The sequence below is a fragment of the Rhinatrema bivittatum genome, chromosome 16 (genome assembly GCF_901001135.1).
Source record: "Rhinatrema bivittatum chromosome 16, aRhiBiv1.1, whole genome shotgun sequence".
NCBI lineage: Eukaryota > Metazoa > Chordata > Amphibia > Gymnophiona > Rhinatrematidae > Rhinatrema > Rhinatrema bivittatum.
In genome coordinates this window covers 68,981,320-68,999,915 of record NC_042630.1, presented here as the reverse complement: position 1 = coordinate 68,999,915, position 18,596 = coordinate 68,981,320, and positions in this window count along the sequence as shown.

Sequence of the window (18,596 nt, the reverse complement as noted above, 5' to 3'; positions counted from 1 at the left end):
GATTGCTTGGCTCTTTTGTTTGTTTTTCATGGGACTCATGAGCCAGGATTTCAGTGGATAGCCTTTGTCACCTGTAGCATAAGAGAAAAACAGAAGGTTACATTCCGTCTGTGCTTCACTGGGGTACAGCTCACAGGGCTTACAAACTGAATGCCTACTGTGGCACCCTACATATAGGGATTCTACTAATTTAGGTGGGGGCTCTTGTGTGCAGTTGATTACTGTACTACCTAGGAGCCAGCCCCCAGTAATGTGTCGCAGCTGGAACTCTTCATAGATCCTGGATTGGGTGAGAATGTAGGTGTCACGGGTAGATCCAGGAAAGTGGGCCACCACATTGGTGATGAGGCCCTTGGCGTTGCACACCACCTGCATGTTTAGTGAGTGGAATCCCTTGCGTTTGCGGTAGATGGCCTCATCTCCTCCTGGTGCCCTTAGGGCCACGTGGGTGCAATCAATAGCTCCCAAGACCAAGGGGAAGCGTGCTATTTGGTAGAAGTCTCTCATGGTTTCATGCTGTTCCTCTCTTCCGATGGGGAAGGAGATAAAGTTGTGTGTGTGTCGCAGCAGGGCAGCCAGGGCCTGCTCCAGACACCTTGAGGTGGCACCCTGAGTGATTCCAGACGTCAGGCCAAGAAGTGTTAGGAAGGTGCTGGTAGCCAGAAATGCCAGGAATGTAGTCACCTTGATGTGTACAGGCAAGGCATGGCCCCTTTGGGTGAGGGGTTGCAGGTCACCCTCTAACATTCGGCAGAGGGACAGTATGGTCTCCTTATTAAATCTGTAACGGTTCATTTCTTCCTCTTCAGATAGATTCAGAAATTGGGTGCGAGTCCTGTAGACTCTGTGTAACGGGTACCGCCTCTGTCTCAGCAGTCTTCTCCTAACATAGAAACATAGAAATGACAGCAGAAGAAGACCAAACGGCCCATCCAGTCTGCCCAGCAAGCCATGCACTCTTTTTTTTTTCTCATACTTGTTACGCCTTGCTTTTAGTACCCCTTAGTTCCATTTCCCCTCCACCCCACCACCAATGTAGAAAGTAGTGCCGGAACCGCATCCAAGTGAATATCTAGCTTAATTAGGGGTCGTAACCGCAAAAATAAGCAGGCTACACCCATGCCTTTGTCCACTCAGACTATGTAATTCAGACCTTGTTGGTTGTTGTCCATATACAGATCCTCTTTTCCACATTCCCCCTGCCATTGAAGCAGAGAGCTATGCGTTGAAAGTGAAGTATTAGACTTTCTCCCCTGCCGTTGAAGCAGAGAGCTATGCTGGATATGTATTGAAAGTAAAGTATCGGCTATTTGGTTTTGGGGAAGTAACCGCCGTAACAAGCAAGCTACACCTCGCTTTTTTGTGAATGCAAATCCTTTTTTTTTTTTTTCCACATTTCCTCTTGCTGTTGAAGCCTAGAGCAATGATGGAGTCTCATTAACCGTGTGTATGTAAATTGAACAAGGGTATTATCTCCAGGTAGTAGCGCTCATTCTCGCGAGCCACATTAACAATCAACAAATATTGAACAAGCCTAATAATTAGCAATACCTATAGCCTATGTTCTCACCGGTAATTTTACATACTCTTACCCACCCCTCTGCTTTTTTTTTTTTTGGAGAAGGAGCGGAAGGATGGAGGGCTGCCATCTCCTCTCTCTTTCTCTTCTGAGCCGTATGGATTGCAGGAGCCATACTGCTGCTGTGAACATGTGTAGACAGGGAATAACCAAAGAATGGCTGTTGACTTTAGATGCTCCTGAGGCTCTCTCCTATCGTTATACGCACATTAACGGTGGCTATGGGAAACTCTTCTACTGTCCCAGTTTACACCGGTTACTCCCCCACGGCCTCTTCTTTCCACCTTCTGCCGGATGTCTGGCCCTTTAGCGATGTCAGCCAGCAGCCGCAGACCCTCCACTCGTACCTTGCGCACACAGAAAAGCAGTAGTAAATATACGCGCGTGAACTAGGCAGCGCGTACCGGTGGATTTATGCGTGTTGCTTATAAAATATGTTTTATGCGCATATGTTCGGTCTCTGCCCAGACATGCCCCAGACACGCCCCCGACACACCCCTTTGTTATTCGCATAAGGTTGTGCGCGCAGGGCCATTTACACGCACAAATACCCCGATGCAAAATTCGGGTTGTGCGTGTAAATGGCCCTGCGCGCACAAACTTATGCGAATAAAAAAGGGGTGTGTCGGGGGCATGTCTGGGGCATGTCTGGCCCCTGGCATTTACGCGCATAAGTGCCCTTTTTTGCGCGCATACGGCTTTGAAAATCTACCCATTAATTTCTAAGAAATGAAACAAAACATAAAAAAAATATTTCATTGCCCACCCTTAGTAATAAATCTGACAGTCATACCAAGATCTCCCACATGGTATGGGAACATGATTTTACAAGGCAAGGATGATTCAACATTTTATAATTTTCTTTTTCCAAAAAAAAAATATATTTCTGCCCCTAAAATTTCAGCCTTCTACTGAGATCCTGCTACATCTCAGAGGCTACATTGATTTGGGCATATACCATATTCAGACTGGAAAACTCCAAGCAATAGAGGGTGTTATTTCTCACTAAATAAGATATATTTATTTTGATTTAGTACTAATTTAATAAACTTTAAAATTGACCTAAACACAGGAGTCCCCCAAGGTTCTGCCCTATCCGCAATCCTCTTCAACATATACTTACTACCACTATGTCATCTCCTAAAAGAACTCAACCTGACCCACTTCCTTTACGCTGACGACATTTAATTACTGATACAATTCAAAACTCACTGGAAGAAACCTACAAAAAAACAGCCACATACCTTGCGGCAATCAAGCAACTGCTAACCCGCATGAAACTTATAATAAACATCGATAAAACTGAAATAATAATCATGGAACAGAAACCCAGCCCCTCATCAACAACTCCCACAGTTTTTGAGAATCAAATGACACCTATTTCCCCAGTCACACATACACGCAAACTTGGAGTCATCTTACACAATGAACTATCATTCAAGAACCACATAACTACTAAAATTAAGGAGGGGTATCACAAACTACTCATTCTAAGACGTCTAAAACCATTTCTAAGACCAGATAACTTCAGAACCATACTCCAACTACTCATTTTCTCCAACCTCGACAACTGTAACTCCCTACTTCTCGGATTACCATTCTCAAACATCAGACCACTCCAAATCCTTCAAAACACAGCCACCAGAATCTTAACTGGAATGAAAAAAAAAGATCATATAACACCAGTCCACATAGCACTACACTGGCTTCCAATAAAATTTCGTATTGAATACAAGACTCTGATCATCACACACAAGCTAACACATAGGGGTAGATTTTAAAAGCCCTACGCGCATAAATCCTGCCGGATTTACGTGCACAGGGCACTTGCGCGCCAGAGCGCCTATTTTGCATAGGCCGCCGGCGCATGCAAAGCCCCAGGACATGCGTAAGTCCCGGGGCTTTGCTTGGGGGGGCATGTTGGGGGGGTGTCGGGGGCGGCGTGGGTGTTCGGGAGCATGTCCGGGGGCATGGCAGCTGTCCATGGGAGGGGCCGGAGGCGTGATGGCGGTCCAGGGGTGGGGCCGAGTGTTCCAGCACAGCGGCCTGTGCCGGGGCAGGGAGCCAGCGACGCGCGCAAGTTACGCCTGCCAGAGGCAGAGGCAGGCGTAACTCAACGAAATAAGGTAGGGGAGGGGGATTTAGTTAGGGCTGGGGGGTGGGTTAGATAGGGGAAGGGAGGGAAAGGTGGGGGGGACAAAAAAAAAAAGTTCCCTCCAAGGGTGCTCCGATTTCGGAGCGGCCTCGGAGGGAATGGAGGCAGGCTGCGCGGCTCGGCGTGCGCAAGCTGCCGATTTTGCGCAGCCTTGTGCGCGCTGACCCTGGATTTTATGTTTAAACAATTTTTATTATTATCATTAAGTTTAGCAAAAGACAAAGATACAGATGTCTGGGCACGGTTTACTCTGCCGCCGCCCCCAGCAGTACTGACAACAACCACAACGATAACAAACCAGAAACCTACAGACCATCCCTCCCAACCCCATCCCCCAAGCTCCGTTGACCCGTGTCCGATTAACTGCTGCAAAGAAAGTCCAGTCCATCACAGAGCGCACCCACTTCCAGCACTGTGAGCAGAACAAATACAAACACATTCCAAGATTGTCCATCAGAGTCTGCTTCGCTGTGTCCTCAGTCGTTTAGAATTCTGCTCCGAGCCCGATGAGGGAGCGATTGAATATATGGTTCCCAAATGTCTAAAAATCTCTTCCGTACCTGTGGGGGTCCTTTGGCAGAAAGGGACTCCATATGCATCATAGTATACAAGAGGTTTCTCCACACCCAAAAAGAGGGTGGATCCACCTCTCGCCATTGTATAAGAACAACTCTTTTCCCCACCGCACTTGCCTTTTGGATAAAAAGGCGAGTACCCCGATCTCGAATCCGTGTCTCTGGAATGTACCCAAACAACAGCCACATAGGAGCAACTGGAATTGAAACCCCCCAATATCCCAGCAATATATTTAGCAATAAGAGTCCAGAACCGCAAGACTGCAGGACAAGTCCAAAAAACATGAGTCAAAGTTCCAATGCAGCCTGGACATCAGAGACAGCATTCTGAAAGCGCAATATGCTGTTGGTGCGCTCACTGTGGCGAAATATATGCCCTTCCCAAAAATGTATACATCATTTCACGATAATAGCTATTGCTCGTGATCTGAGAGATCCCCCGGTAGCAAGCACGTAACACAGTGGCTGTCATCGGAAATTCCCCATCTGCGGTCCAACGAGCCGCCATGACTTCAAAGAAATCGGAGCTGCTGGTCTTAGTTAAACATTTATAATAATTAGAGAGGGTAGGGGCTTTAGGCTGGGATAATTGCAATATCTCCTCCAATTTCTGAAATACCCTATGCTGCAGGAAAACAGGCGGCAGCGATTTCAAGTAATGATCTATCTGCATGTAGGGAAAGAGATCTTTACCGTCCACCCCATAAAGCTCCCGAAATTCTGGTCAGGTGAGTCTACGTCCATCAGTATGATATAAGTGCCCCAAATAGGTAATACCCAGTTGCTGCCACCTCCTAAAGGCCCGAGACTGAGTTCCCGGGGTGAAATCAGGGTTCCCAATCAACAGATAGTAAATAGGCACATATTCGGGGAAGGTGCAATTGTTTTTGTAAACGCCACCCAGGTTTGCCTAAGCGGAAGTAATAAGTACTGAGTGCATGAACATGTATGATAAACAGCGTCTTTCCATCTGTAATGCACAGGTGAGAGCAATGGGGGAAGTGCTCGCCCTATCCGCCTCTAAGGACGTATAAACCGCTTCCCCCAGCAGCCAGTCTCGGATAAGATGCACATTGCAAGCCAGATTATAAGCTGCATATCCGGTACTCCCAGACCCCCGGGTTCCCCCATCTTCTCTGTAGCCAAGCTAGGGGCAGCCTAGCCTTCCCCCCCTCCAAAGAAGCGTCGTAGGACACTATCTAATAATCTCCTATCTGATCGTGTAAGGTGGATTGGCAGATTCTGCATAATGTACAACCACTTAGGCAGGACCACCATTTTGTAGAGGTGCACCCTTCCACTAAGAGACAGAGGCAAAGGCCCCCACCGCTGCAACAAATCTTGTGTCAGCTGGAGAAGCGGGGGGGATATTCTCCAAATAAACTTGCGCAGGATTGGCTGTTATATTGATGCCCAAGTATCGAATTTGTGTGTAGCCCATTGTAAGGGGAACGAACCGGACCAATTCTCCTTCAGCCGAAATTGGGCTCGCAAGCGCCAGTGATTTCTCCCACTTAATCCGAAGCCCCTGAGAATTCCCCAAAAATACCCATGACGTCAACAAAATGGGGAGAGAGTTCCTGTGGGTTTGTGAGATACTACCAATAAGTCATCTGCAAATGCCCACACATTTAAATACAGTATTGTGAAGGCGGACCCCCTCGTTATACCTGCTGTCTGTTGCATGGTCAACAGAAGTGGCTCCCAATTGTAATACAAATAACACGGGCGAGGAGAGAGGGCAGCCCTGCCGTGTTCCCCTCAAATAGGAGGAAAGGAAGCGGACCGTCCTCCATTAGCTAATATGGAGGCCCGAGAAGGTCTGTGTTAGAGCAGCTGTTATAGCCTGGAGGAGAAAGAACCCTTCAAACCCCATACGTCGTAACAACCAGAAAAGATAAGGCCACTCCACTCTATCAAACGCCTTTTCCGCCGTCAAAACTGACGTGAGGGATGGGATTTGCAAGCATTGAACAATTTCTAGGGCCAATAAGTATCTTTTCTAACATTAGATAGGACATATCTCTTCCGCACAAATCCCCACCTGATGGTCTCCCACCAACCCCCGGGAGGACTCTCGCCAACCGATCAGCCAATATCTTTGCCAAAACTTCTGATCATAGTTAATCAAAGAAATCGGCCGATACGAATCTACCCTCTGGGGGGTCCTTCCCTGGCTTAGCAATCATCGTTATATGGGCAGTGTTCATCTGCGGGGGATAGCCCTCCCTTCGTGATTAATCCAGGAAAAAAGCCTTCATGGGGTCACAAACTTTATCTATCACACAGCGATAAAAATTCTGCTGTAAAGCCCGGGGCTTTCAGACGTTTGGAATGCATAATGCCCCCTCGGACCTCGAGGTCGGTGATTGGGGCATTAAGCGCCCGTCTCTGCTCGAGGGTGAGCTCAGGTAGTGATATAGCATTACAAAACCAGGTACATTTCTCCTCATTCCAGTCCCCAGCTCGATATAACTGGGTATAATAATCCTGAAATAGACGCAATATAGTCTGAGTTTGGTTTTCAACCTGGCCCGATGCATTCCTCAATCCCGCCACATAGTTCGCCCCCTTAGATACCCGAATTAAATGGGACATCATTTTACCAGCCTTATTCCCATATCTATACAATTGGAACTGATAATACAATATGCTTCGTTTGGAACGAGAATGTAATACACTATTTAACGTACATTGTATAGAGTGATATTGGTCGCGGAGTGGACCGGTATTATTGCGGAGGAGCTGTCTCTTCACTCGACGTAATTGGTCATTAAGTTGTATAATTTGCGCATTGATAGTTTTCCGTCTATGCGCCAAGTAAGAAATGATATCCCCCACGTAACACGGCCTTGGCCGTGTACCAAAATAAAGAGGGATCAGCCTTATGGGCCTGGTTTAGAGTAGCAAAGTCCGTCCATTTTTCCGAGAGGTAATGCTGGAATTTGGGATCGTCAGCTAAGAAGTATGGAAATCGCCAGGACTTTTGCCCCGTGTGTATTGCTGCTAATTGCATATCCACCCAAATCGGGGCGTAGTCTGATATAATAATATTTTCTATACCTGCTTCGCCCACCATATGAAAGGCTTGGCCACTAAGTAATATATAGTCTATGCGGGCATAAGTTGCATGCACCCTAGACAGGTGTGTAAACTCTTTAACTCCCGGGTTGAGTGACCTCCACACATCCACCAGCTGTAAGGAAGATTCCAATAACTCAAGACCTTTCCCTATCCCCGTCTCTCTCCTACTCGTTTGCGAGGCATCCACCTGAGGATCCTTTACAGTGTTAAAGTCCACTCCCACAATAATTGTATCTGTCAGATACGGCAATAGAAGCCGATTAATCTTCTGGAAAAACTGGGCATTGTATGTGTTTGGTGCATATACATTACAGAACACCACCTGCCGCTGGTACACTTCAGCTACCACAATAATAAAACGACCCTCTGGATCTTTGATTTCTCGACTAATCTGCAGCGGCAAGTTTTTATGAAACAATATCGCCACTCCAGCGGACCTGGACATCGCCGAGGCATACGTCACCCTGCCCCACCCAGTGCTTACAGAGCTTCAAGTGTTCGCTATCCGTAAGGTGCGTTTCCTGTAAAAAACCAACTTGGGCTCCCTTCTTATTAAGATGGGATAGGATTTTAGTACGCTTGATAGGAGAATGTATTCCACTGACATTCCAAGACACTATACGGGTAAGATTACTAGGGATACATATTATGGGCAACCATACACAGCTGACAGTTTACAATTAAGCCAACCTGGACCCTCCCAGCCAGAGCCCAGGTTTGAGGCATGTCCACAGAAGACACAGCATGATAACCAATACATTGCAGATCCGGACTGGACTCCATCAGACTCCATTCAACGGAGTTCCCCTCCCCCCTCCCCCCTCCAACCACTCATCCTCCCTTCCCCCCACCCTCCACTAAATCCCCCCCTTAAACACACAGCACCTATTCTATATATCCAGTGCTGTGTTAGCGGAGATCATGTAGCCTCCTCCCTTCACGGGTGGGCCTACCCTACCGTCCCCCCCTCCCCTCCCCCACCCCTGTCGTCCATTTGCCAACTGAAATAATTACTGGCAACAGTACCCTCACAACTAAAGCCATCACAATGTGAACGGCATCCATTTATAATAGCTACAACGAAACAGTACTTGAGAAATCCCAACCACATAGTACAGAAATCATGGAGAACAGATATGGATAAAACATCATGTTTAGCAAACCAGTCCGAAGGAAAAAAATAAGCAGCAAAGAACGGAGCTGTGAGACACATTTGTAGGTCCCCAGTAATGTCTGCCCAAGTCCCAGTCGCAAGTATCCCTGCGCATAGGCCAATAAGAAAAAAAAAAAAAAATAGGATACATAAAAAAAAGAGGCAGTCTCCATATAGCACATGTACCCTATTGAAGAAAGATCGCATTCGTGGCCATACGAACAAGAATCATCAGGGGGAACATCCGGGATGGCTCACATGAAATGAAAGTAAAAATAAATAAGCAAATTTGCAAGAATCCTCAAACCTGGCTGCTGTCACGCCATTGCGAACCGGGGAGAGTGTTCAGGTATTCACAGAATGTCTGGAGCCGAAGGACCGTTGCAAGTCCACCCGGCAGTATCCACGTGTTCACTCCCCTCCATTTTATATCCAGATAGGCCCCCATCGGGCCGAGAAACAAGCCCCAGGGGTTAGAACATCCAAACGGAGAGGAACGGTGAGAGAAAAAAAATAGAACAAAGTTAGAAAGTATATTTATTTATTTATTTATTTATTTATTTAATTCTTTTATATACCGACCTTCATGACAGGTGTCATATCAAATCGGTTTACATGTAACAAGGGGGTAAACATTCTTATTCTTATTCTTATATGTTCGCTAACCATCATTCTCAGCGTCTGCACGCCCATACTTCTTCCACAACATCGGTCCGATATGGCTCCACCGGCTCACTGTTTCGCCGGACCCCCCTGCTTATAAGCCTCTACAAAGACTTTAGCTTGCTCTGGCGTCTCTAGCCATTTAACTCCGTCGGCGGTCGCCACTCTCATTCGCGCTGGGTAGATAAGAGTCGCGGCGGGACGAGACCTGTGCCCCCTGTTCAGGACCGGAACACCAGCCTACCCGGAAGCTCCAACGAGGTGGGAGGAGTCCAGACGCGCCAGAAAAGCGGCGCGAGAGCAGAGAGGAACCGCGGGACGAGACCTGTGCCCCCTGTTCAGGACCGGAACACCAGCCTACCCGGAAGCTCTAACGAGGTGGGAGGAGTCCAGACGCGCCAGAAAAGCGGCGCGAGAGCAGAGAGGAACCGCGGGACGAGACCTGTGCCCCCCTGTTCAGGACCGGAACACCAGCCTACCCGGAAGCTCCAACGAGGTGGGAGGAGTCCAGACGCACCAGAAAAGCGGCGCGAGAGCGGCGCGCCACTGCCGCCGGTGCGCCGCCAAAGCCGCACGCGCCTAAGGGGCGCACGCGGCTTGGTCTGGCTTAGTCCAGACTAGACGGACTGACGGGGAACTTTTGGTCTTTGTCCCAATTCTGAGCTACACATGAGGTAAACATAGACTTGAAACGTTCTTATTTCTTTTTAGAATATTGTTTTCAATTTAATGCCTGCAAAGAGGAAAGGGAAGATAAGGACTTTCCCTTCAGAGTCCTTGCCTCCCTTATTACAATTAGAAATAGACCGTTTCATGACACAGCTGGCAATTGAGGGACCCAGTGAATCTGCTAAGATCCCTCCGGGGGGAGAACAGGAGGAACTTTTGGATGAGGCATCCCTCAGTCCAGAACAACGTTCGCCTCCGGTACAGCGAGGAGCAGACGGAGATGCAGCTGAGTCAACCACCAAAGCAGTGGCCTGTACTACAGCAGAAGAAGGTGCTGAATCCGCGCCCGGAAAAGAGGGAGGAGGCCCAGAAGGGGAATTTCCTTCGGAGGAGGCCCTCCCACTGGAAGGGACTTCTGCAAAAATTGCAAGTATACATCAGGAATCCTCTCAAGAGAGACAACTTGGGGATTCTCAGCTCCCGCTAGTTAAGCCAGAGATGATAATATTGCGAGCCATATGGGATTTGGTTAGTGGCCTTAATGTAACTGTGAATAGGCTTGAAAGTAAAATTGATGCTGTTTCCAATAATTTTCAACAACAGTTTCAGGTTGTGCAACAAGCAGTGGCGTAGCCACGGGTGGGCCTGGGTGGGCAGCTGCCCACCCAATTTAGACCCAGGCCCACCCAACTGACACCAGAACTGCAAGGCTGTCGCGGGATCCCATCCCCGCGACAGTGAAGAGGAGAACCCATGCTTGGCACGCCATCACGGCACACGTGGGGAAGCGGTCCGACAACCATATGGCCGACCGATCTTCCTGTTTGGGGGGGGGGGAGGAGAGCGGAAGCGCTGCGCACAGTTTCCGCTTCCTCCCCCAGAGCAGGAAGATCAGCTGGCCTCTCCTGCTGCCACTGGCCTCCTGCGTACAGCCGACCGATCTTCCTGTTGGAGGGGGGGGGGGACGAGCGGAAGCGCCGCGCATAGCTTCCGCTCCCCCCCCCCCAGCAGGAAGATCGGTCGGCCGTATGGCTCGAAGATAGCAGGAGGCCAGTGGCAGCAGGAGAGGCCAGCTGATCTTCCTGCTCTGGGGGAGGAAGAGGAAACTGTGCGCGGCACTTCTGCTCTCCTCCCCCCCCCCCCCACCCCAAACAGGAAGATCGGTCGGCCATACGGCCCGAAGATAGCAGGAGGCCAGTGGCAGCAGGAGAGGCCAGCTGATCTTCCTGCTCTGGGGGGAGGAAGCGGAAACTGTGCACAGGCTTGAATGTGTATGTGAGGATGAGAATGGGAGCCTTGTTGTGTGTGTGTGGGTGAAAATCGGACCCTGGGTGTGTATGAGAGTGAGAATGGAGTCTTGAATGTGTGTGGGTGATAATGGAAGCTTGAATATGTGGGTGAGGTTGGAAGCTTGAATGTGTGTATATATGGGTGAGGATGGAAGCTTGAATGTGTGTATATATGGGTGAGAATGGGAGCCTGGGTTTGTGTGTGTGTGGGTGAGAATGGAAGCTTGAATATGTGGGTGAGGATGGAAGCTTGAATGTGTATATATATGGGTGAGAATGGGAGCCTGGGGTTTGGGTGTGGGGGTGAGAATGAAGCTTGAATATGTGGGTAAGAATGGGTGCTTTGAAAGTGTGTATGGTGTGGGTGAAAATGGGACCTTAAATGTGTGTAATGTGTGGTGAGAATGGGAGAATGGGTTTGTGTGTGTGGATGAGAATGGATGCCTGGATGTGCGTCTGTGTGTGCATAAGAATATAAGCCGGGGAGGTGGTAGAAGTGAGAGCTTGTATGTGGTGTCCTGCAGAGAATGTGAGCTTGGGGGGGGGAGAGCATATGAGAGTGAGCGCCTGAGTGTGAGAGGGAGTCTGTGAGAGAAGCATTTATGTATATCTGTGTGTGTGTGTGGAAGGGAAGAAGACAGTAGTAGAAAAGACACTGAGAAGAATTAGGAAATGAGCGACAAGGGAAAAAATGGGAAAGAGAGACCAGGACCAACTGATTAGAAAAAATACAAAGATCAGACAACAAAGGTAAAAAAAAATATATATATATAGAGAGAGAGAGAGGAGAGAGAGAGAGAGAGGGAGATGTTAGCAATTTAATATGTCATCTTTGGGAATGTGCATTCTTATATTTTGTATTTTGCTCTTTCTTAAGTATTCCACTGTTCAGGACATTTTAGTTTCTCAGGCTTTCTATTTTTGGCTTTATCTACATGTTTCTGTTTCTAATTTATAGTCTCTTATTTCCTTATTAGGTAAGGGTCGGTCTCAGTTTTGCCTGTTTGTGACAGAAATGAGTAATTTCTAGCATATAGTTTCTCTGTAGTAGTAGTCCAGCCTGTTCTGTTATTCCCGTAGGTGATGTATTAATGTTCTAGGGCCTGGTGTAGTATTTGCAATTGCTGCTTTTTCATAAGGTTGCTGTTTGAATCCTGAGAGTCAGTTGCTGTGATTGTTTGGCAAGGTTCCAGATGCCCTCTTCTTTGCAAGAGTTGTTACTTCACAAAATAGCAGTGGAGGGTTATTTTTTGCTGAGATTACACCAGAATTTGAATTTTTTTTTCATGTTACTTGTAATGTGAATTGGCCCTAGCTCTGCGCTGCACCTGTTCTGATGATTAATTATATTTATTGTATTTATGAAGATTTCTGGGTTTCTGCAAAGATGGTTCATGAAAGAATACATTAATTTTTGTTTTATTATATGATTGGATTGATTGTTTTCTATACTTGAAATAATTGAAGTAAATTATTTTTAACGTTTCATACATGAACACATAATGGCTGTTGCAAACTACTTAGAAAGCCATTCTAGGGTGCAGTATATGGCATTATTTATCAGTAAGAAAAACAACTAGTAGACCTGCATGCCTTGTGCCCACCTATGTTAACCTTGTGCCCACCCAAAAAATCAATTCTGGCTACGCCCACTGGCAAACAAGTAGATGACGTTATGGTTAGAGTTCAGACAGTTGGAAGAAAATGTCAAAACTATTCAGGTCCTTTAATTTGGCTATTGTAAAGGACCAGTTAATGAATTCAAGAAGATTAGAAATCTTAGAAAATAATGCGAGACATTTAAATGTTAGAATCTTAAATTTCCCTAAAATAGCTGGTGAAATACCGTTTATTACAGTGAAGAGATTTTTACAAGAGGAGCTCGGTTTTTCCGAAAATAATATGTTATCCATTAACTCTTGTTTCTTTATAAAAAAAAGAGCTCCTCAAATGGCAGTTTCAATCCCAACTAATCTCACCAGCTTTTTAGAAAACTCGGCCTTAGAGGTCATGGAAAGAGAAACCTTAATTGTATCTTTTATTACCACCATAGATATAGGAAAACTGATGAAAAATTATTTTCAAAGATACCCGATTTCCTATTTGGGTCAAAATGTAAAAATCTTTTCAGACCTTGCACCTATTACTCGTACCAAAAGACGAGAATTTTGGCATTTAAACAGAGAGTTATTTCTATGGGATTTTCCTTTCTCTTGAAATACCCCTGCCAGTGCATTATGAAAAAGGGAAATGAATTCTTCAGTTTCACTCAGATAGATCAGTTACGCCAATTCATAGAGACACGGGAGCCATTAACCTCCTCTCCGGTGTCGCAACCTAACGTGACATGAAATAAATTAGAACCAGCAGTGGTTTATGTATTTATTTTATTTGGTATAATATTGTACTTAATTTCCAATGAATCTCCTAATTACTGTGTAGTCTCAGTTATATCTATTATTGCTTGTTGGTCAAGTTTCTTATTTACAAATTAAATACATATCATCTATAGTATTGTATGTTAGCAGTTATACCTAACTGTTGGATTTAGATATATTAATTATTATAGCTGAATTTATTGATATTCAAAATTTCAATGCAAGGAATTGAATGAATAATTTCTTATTTGTAAAACTGAAAAATGATAAATAAATAATTAAAAAAAAAAAAAAAAAAAAAAAGAGTCGCTCGTAGGCCCAAGTTAATTAATTGAGAGCAGTGCAGGGCCATGGCACGCCGACGTTGAGAGACCCGGATGAAAAGTCCTGAAACAATAAAATCTTTTGTCCATCCAACAAAAGGCTGCGACCACCGCGAAGGGCCCGAAGGATCTCAATTTTGTGAGCATAGTTGAGCAACTTAGCTATCACGGGTCGTGGACGTGCGTTCTCCAGCGGCCTTGGGCCTAGTCGGTGCGCCCGCTCCACCCGCAACGGGCCATTTTGAGAGGACAAATTCAGTTGTTCCGGGAGCCATTTTTCTAAATAGGCCGGTAAGTCAGCATCCTTAAGCGACTCCGGGAGGCCGATCAGGCGAACATTGGGAACGTCTCGACCCTGTTTCGAGGTCCTCCAGCCTTTGGGCCTGCTGGGTCACAGAGGTTCTGCAGCGCTGCTATGTCTTTCTTAGCCGCCACGAGGTCGTCTTGCGTCTCAGACACTCTCGTCTCCAGTTCCCCAAAGCGCATTTCATACCCACTCAACGACTGGGTTATTTCAGCTAATTGCTCAGCTATGGCTTTAAGCTCCGGGCCGATCGCTGCAGCGATGGCCGTCTTAATCTGCTCAAGATCAGGGCCTACCACCAGCGGGCCCTGCGGCGGGCGATCCGGGGAAGATGGCGGCTCGGCTCCTCTAGTCTCTCTCGCTCCTTTTCTTTGCGAATCATCCTTGTGGCCATTCTATTGCCCGTATGTGATGCTGTGGTTAGTTATAGCGATCGGGGAGAGTATAGATGCAGTGCCAGTCAGTTATGTTGGCCAGGGATGGGCTTTGGATTGGGGATCGGGACCCAGAGCTAGGGCACCCACATCCGCTCTTCCCCGCTGGCTCACGTGATCTCCCTGACCCTGGATTTTAAAAGATACACGCGGCTACGCGCGTATCTTTTAAAATCTGGCATACTTTTGTTTTGCGCCGGCTGTGCGAACGCGCGTGTACTTTTTAATAATCTGCCCCATAACGAGCAGCAAAATGGGCAGCCTTAAACATCAGCCTTCACATAGAAATGAAACATAGAAACATAGAAATGACGGCAGAAGAAGACCAACGGCCCATCCAGTCTGCCCAGCAAGCCACGCAGTTCATCCATTTATTTATTTATTTATTTCCCACCCTTTTTCTCCCTCCCACCCATCACTATTGGCTTTCCAGCACCCTCCGGCCCCAACTCCCTTCCACCCCTCCACCATGCAGAGAGCAGCGCCGTATCCGCATCCCAGTGAACATCCAGCTGAATCAGGGGTAGCAACCGCCGCAACAAGCGGCGGTTGCTACCCCTCACAACCCATAACGAAACCTAAGATCAAACAGCAAAGGCCTTCTAAAAATTCCCTCCATCTGCACACCTCAACTCACAAAAATACGAGAAAGAACATTTTCTCTCGCCAAGCCCCAAAATCTGGAACACACTCCCAATTGAACTAAGGATGCAACCCAACCTAAAAGAATTCAAGAAAGATCTAAAAACCTGGCTGTTGACCAAGTCCATTAGAAAGACAGCCAGGGAACAACACAACAGCCCCATCACAACCGACCTCCTAACCGGAAATAAACATGACCACATACCTCAGACAACATAACTACCTGAACTCTCATCTTTACTAAATGTAATATACCTACTCCAATTATTATCTACCACTTATTATTACCTACTAACGCTATTAATGTTACCTAGATCTATACTATTATCTGACCTTCTGATACAGGCCTCTAAATGTACCTGCTCCCATACTTATGTTTCAATTTACAATAATTTAATCTTTGTTTTCCCCATCTTAAATTGTCTGTCTCCGATCGAAACTTGTAAACCGTTGTGATGGCGACCCCGAACGATGGTATATAAAACTCGATAAATAAATAAACTATAATGGTGTTAAGGACACTCTTTCCTCTAAATCAATATTAAAGATTGACTCAGCAAGTTGTAGGCCATATTTATTAGGTGGCCTTCCTATTTCAAGAATCAGAGGTCATTTACAATATGAAACATAAACATGGTATAATATAAGATTAAAATTCTGTAGCATGAATATTTTAAAATAGTCTGCCAGCAAGAAGTTAGGGTCACCCATTTTTTTATTCAGTTCTAGCCTAGTATCCCACTGTCCCCAAATGGTTTAAAGTGCCACTCTATACTCTTATTTGATCTTATTTAGTCTCATTATGATGTTAGGTCACTTTTCCTCTGAGCTTGTAGAGACCCAGTATCCCCTATGGAGACTTCTTATATCTAATTAGGGCAGTAACTAAGACAATCCCTAATACACTTGTAAGAATTAATATTCAAAGATACAGAAAACAAGTAAGATTTACGTCTCTAGATATCAGGTCCCAAAAGGACCTGTCAAGAAATTTAAATATTCTGTGTTCATCCACAATTGATCTAATGATGCAGAAAAGATTGACCAATAAGGTAAGCGAAAGGAATGAGAATTTTACTTTATTATAGACTTGAATTAGTTCTAATATTCTACAATAGTTGTCACTATGTCTTGAAATTCTAACAACTTATTGTAAATGCAATTTTAAATAAAATGATTTGAATCACATTTACTTTTGCTTCAAACTTGATTCAATTTATCGGAAATCTCTTAGACCAAATGCTGGGTATACATCAGCATGTTAGAAGTGTGGGATAAATTTTCACTGTCTCAGATTTCTTTGGTTCAGGTACATCTGAGCCAAGTCTATTGATAAGATGGCTCCGGGTCTCATCTGAACGTTTGTACATTCATTTGCCCAAAAACTGACAAAGTCTTCCTCCAGAATGTCTACTCTACTCTGATGTAACATGAAGTATGAAAATGAAAGGTTAATAAAACATTTTTTTGTAATAGATATTGTGGGGACAATTATGCTGTTTAAATCATGGAAATTTGAATCTATAGTTTTAAAATTTCAAACATATATTTGACTTTTAATTTAAAAATGTAATCAGTTAAAAATGGAGAATAGGTGAATGTTGCTAAAACTGAGTCTCTTAGAAGCCCTAACAAAATAAAACTCAGGAAATGTATGTTTGAACTGGTTTTGCAGAACTCTGTGGTTTGTGATATTTAAATTAGCAAATTCTGTTGATGAGTATACGTTTTAATAGGTGAGTCTAATATTTTGATTGGAAATTATATGGACAGTATTTTTTATATATATATTTTAGGTAAAGCTTTACTGTTTCTTATTTATAGCATATAGAGTAAAAATAGTTTTGTTTAGCTCAGGGAACTCCATAGGGGTGAATATTCAAAGGTATTTAGTTAGGTGACATAAGTTATCTGGCTAAATGCCAATTTTAAAATTTATGGGCATTTATTCAACTAGATATTAGCCAGATAAGTCATTATCCAGCTAAAATATAGCTGTAAAAATAAAGGGACATCTTCAAAGTCGAACTGGGGCATGGAAAAGTTATTCAGCTAACTTCATTAAATTAGGGCAATAACTTTAGGACTACTCTGAGGGCAATCCTAAAAATATCTGGCCATTTGTGGCTGGATAACTTGCTACGTTACCAAATATATTAAAAAATATATCCAGTTAAGTAGCAACCAGAAGAAAACCCTGCAAAAAAAAATCCCCAAAAACTCAGGATCTTTAGAACCAATCCTGCAGCCCCATTTCCTTTCCAGCCAAAAAATAAACCTTAGAAATAGTTAGGGCTCTATCACCTGACCCCCTTTCCATCCCCTAACTCCCAATTTAAAATAAATGATGCCAAGAGGGGCTAGTGCCCTGAAGCCTGACAACCCCCATCTTCCTCTTTTTTTGGCAAAAAGGTGAAGATCTTCCCCCCCTGCTTTGCAAATTCTGCTTTTTCTTTATAAGACTGAGGCTGTTGCATTGCACTTGCTGAATTATAGGTGCAGGAGAAATAAAATATATATATATTATATTAAGTCTGTAACAATACCTCAAATGCTGAATGCAATCTTATTCCAGATCCTCAGACTTTTTATTTTAACAATTTCATGACATGATTTATTTTAATTTATGTTAATTTCTTATCTACACATAAATCAAGAACATGGGTTGTGCTGGTTAAGGGAATTAATTGTTGCTAGAGATGAAAACTTACCCTTTGGTCAAATATTGCAAAACTTACAAATCATCACATTAAAATGGATGCAAAAATATTTACTGTAAAAGTGAATGCAGCTCTCATATCCTTGTATACAATTTGAATAAAGCAAAGCTAGACAATTAAGGAAATTATGATATTCTTTCTATTCTAATTTAATGGTAAGGGTGAATTTTCAAACTGTGCTTTACCTATTACAAAAATTGGCCAGCCAGAATTCAGTAAAACTTATGTGGGTATGTCCTGTGTGTGTGTAAGTTTACCCACCTTGAAATAAAGAGTCTCTGGTGGCAGGGCGGGGGAAGAGGGATTTTCACTTGGCATGGATACTTTTGCATGTTCTAAGTATGCATTTACATTTTTCCCCCAAAATTTTTGTATATAATTATCAAGTGTAATTATATGCAGGAAGGTTTGGTAGGGTATTTTTCAAATCAAATGTATACATGGGAGGATACTTTAAAACCGGTGTAAACTTGCACATATTTTTCTATTTGTGTGTGGGCTGTTACAAATTTAGTCCCAAAGTGAACATCATCTACATTTAGAATAGCGATATGATGAGTTGATGGGTATGCACAAATACTTTAGAAATAAGAAATGGAGAAAGGTCAAAGAATGGTATTAGAAAGCA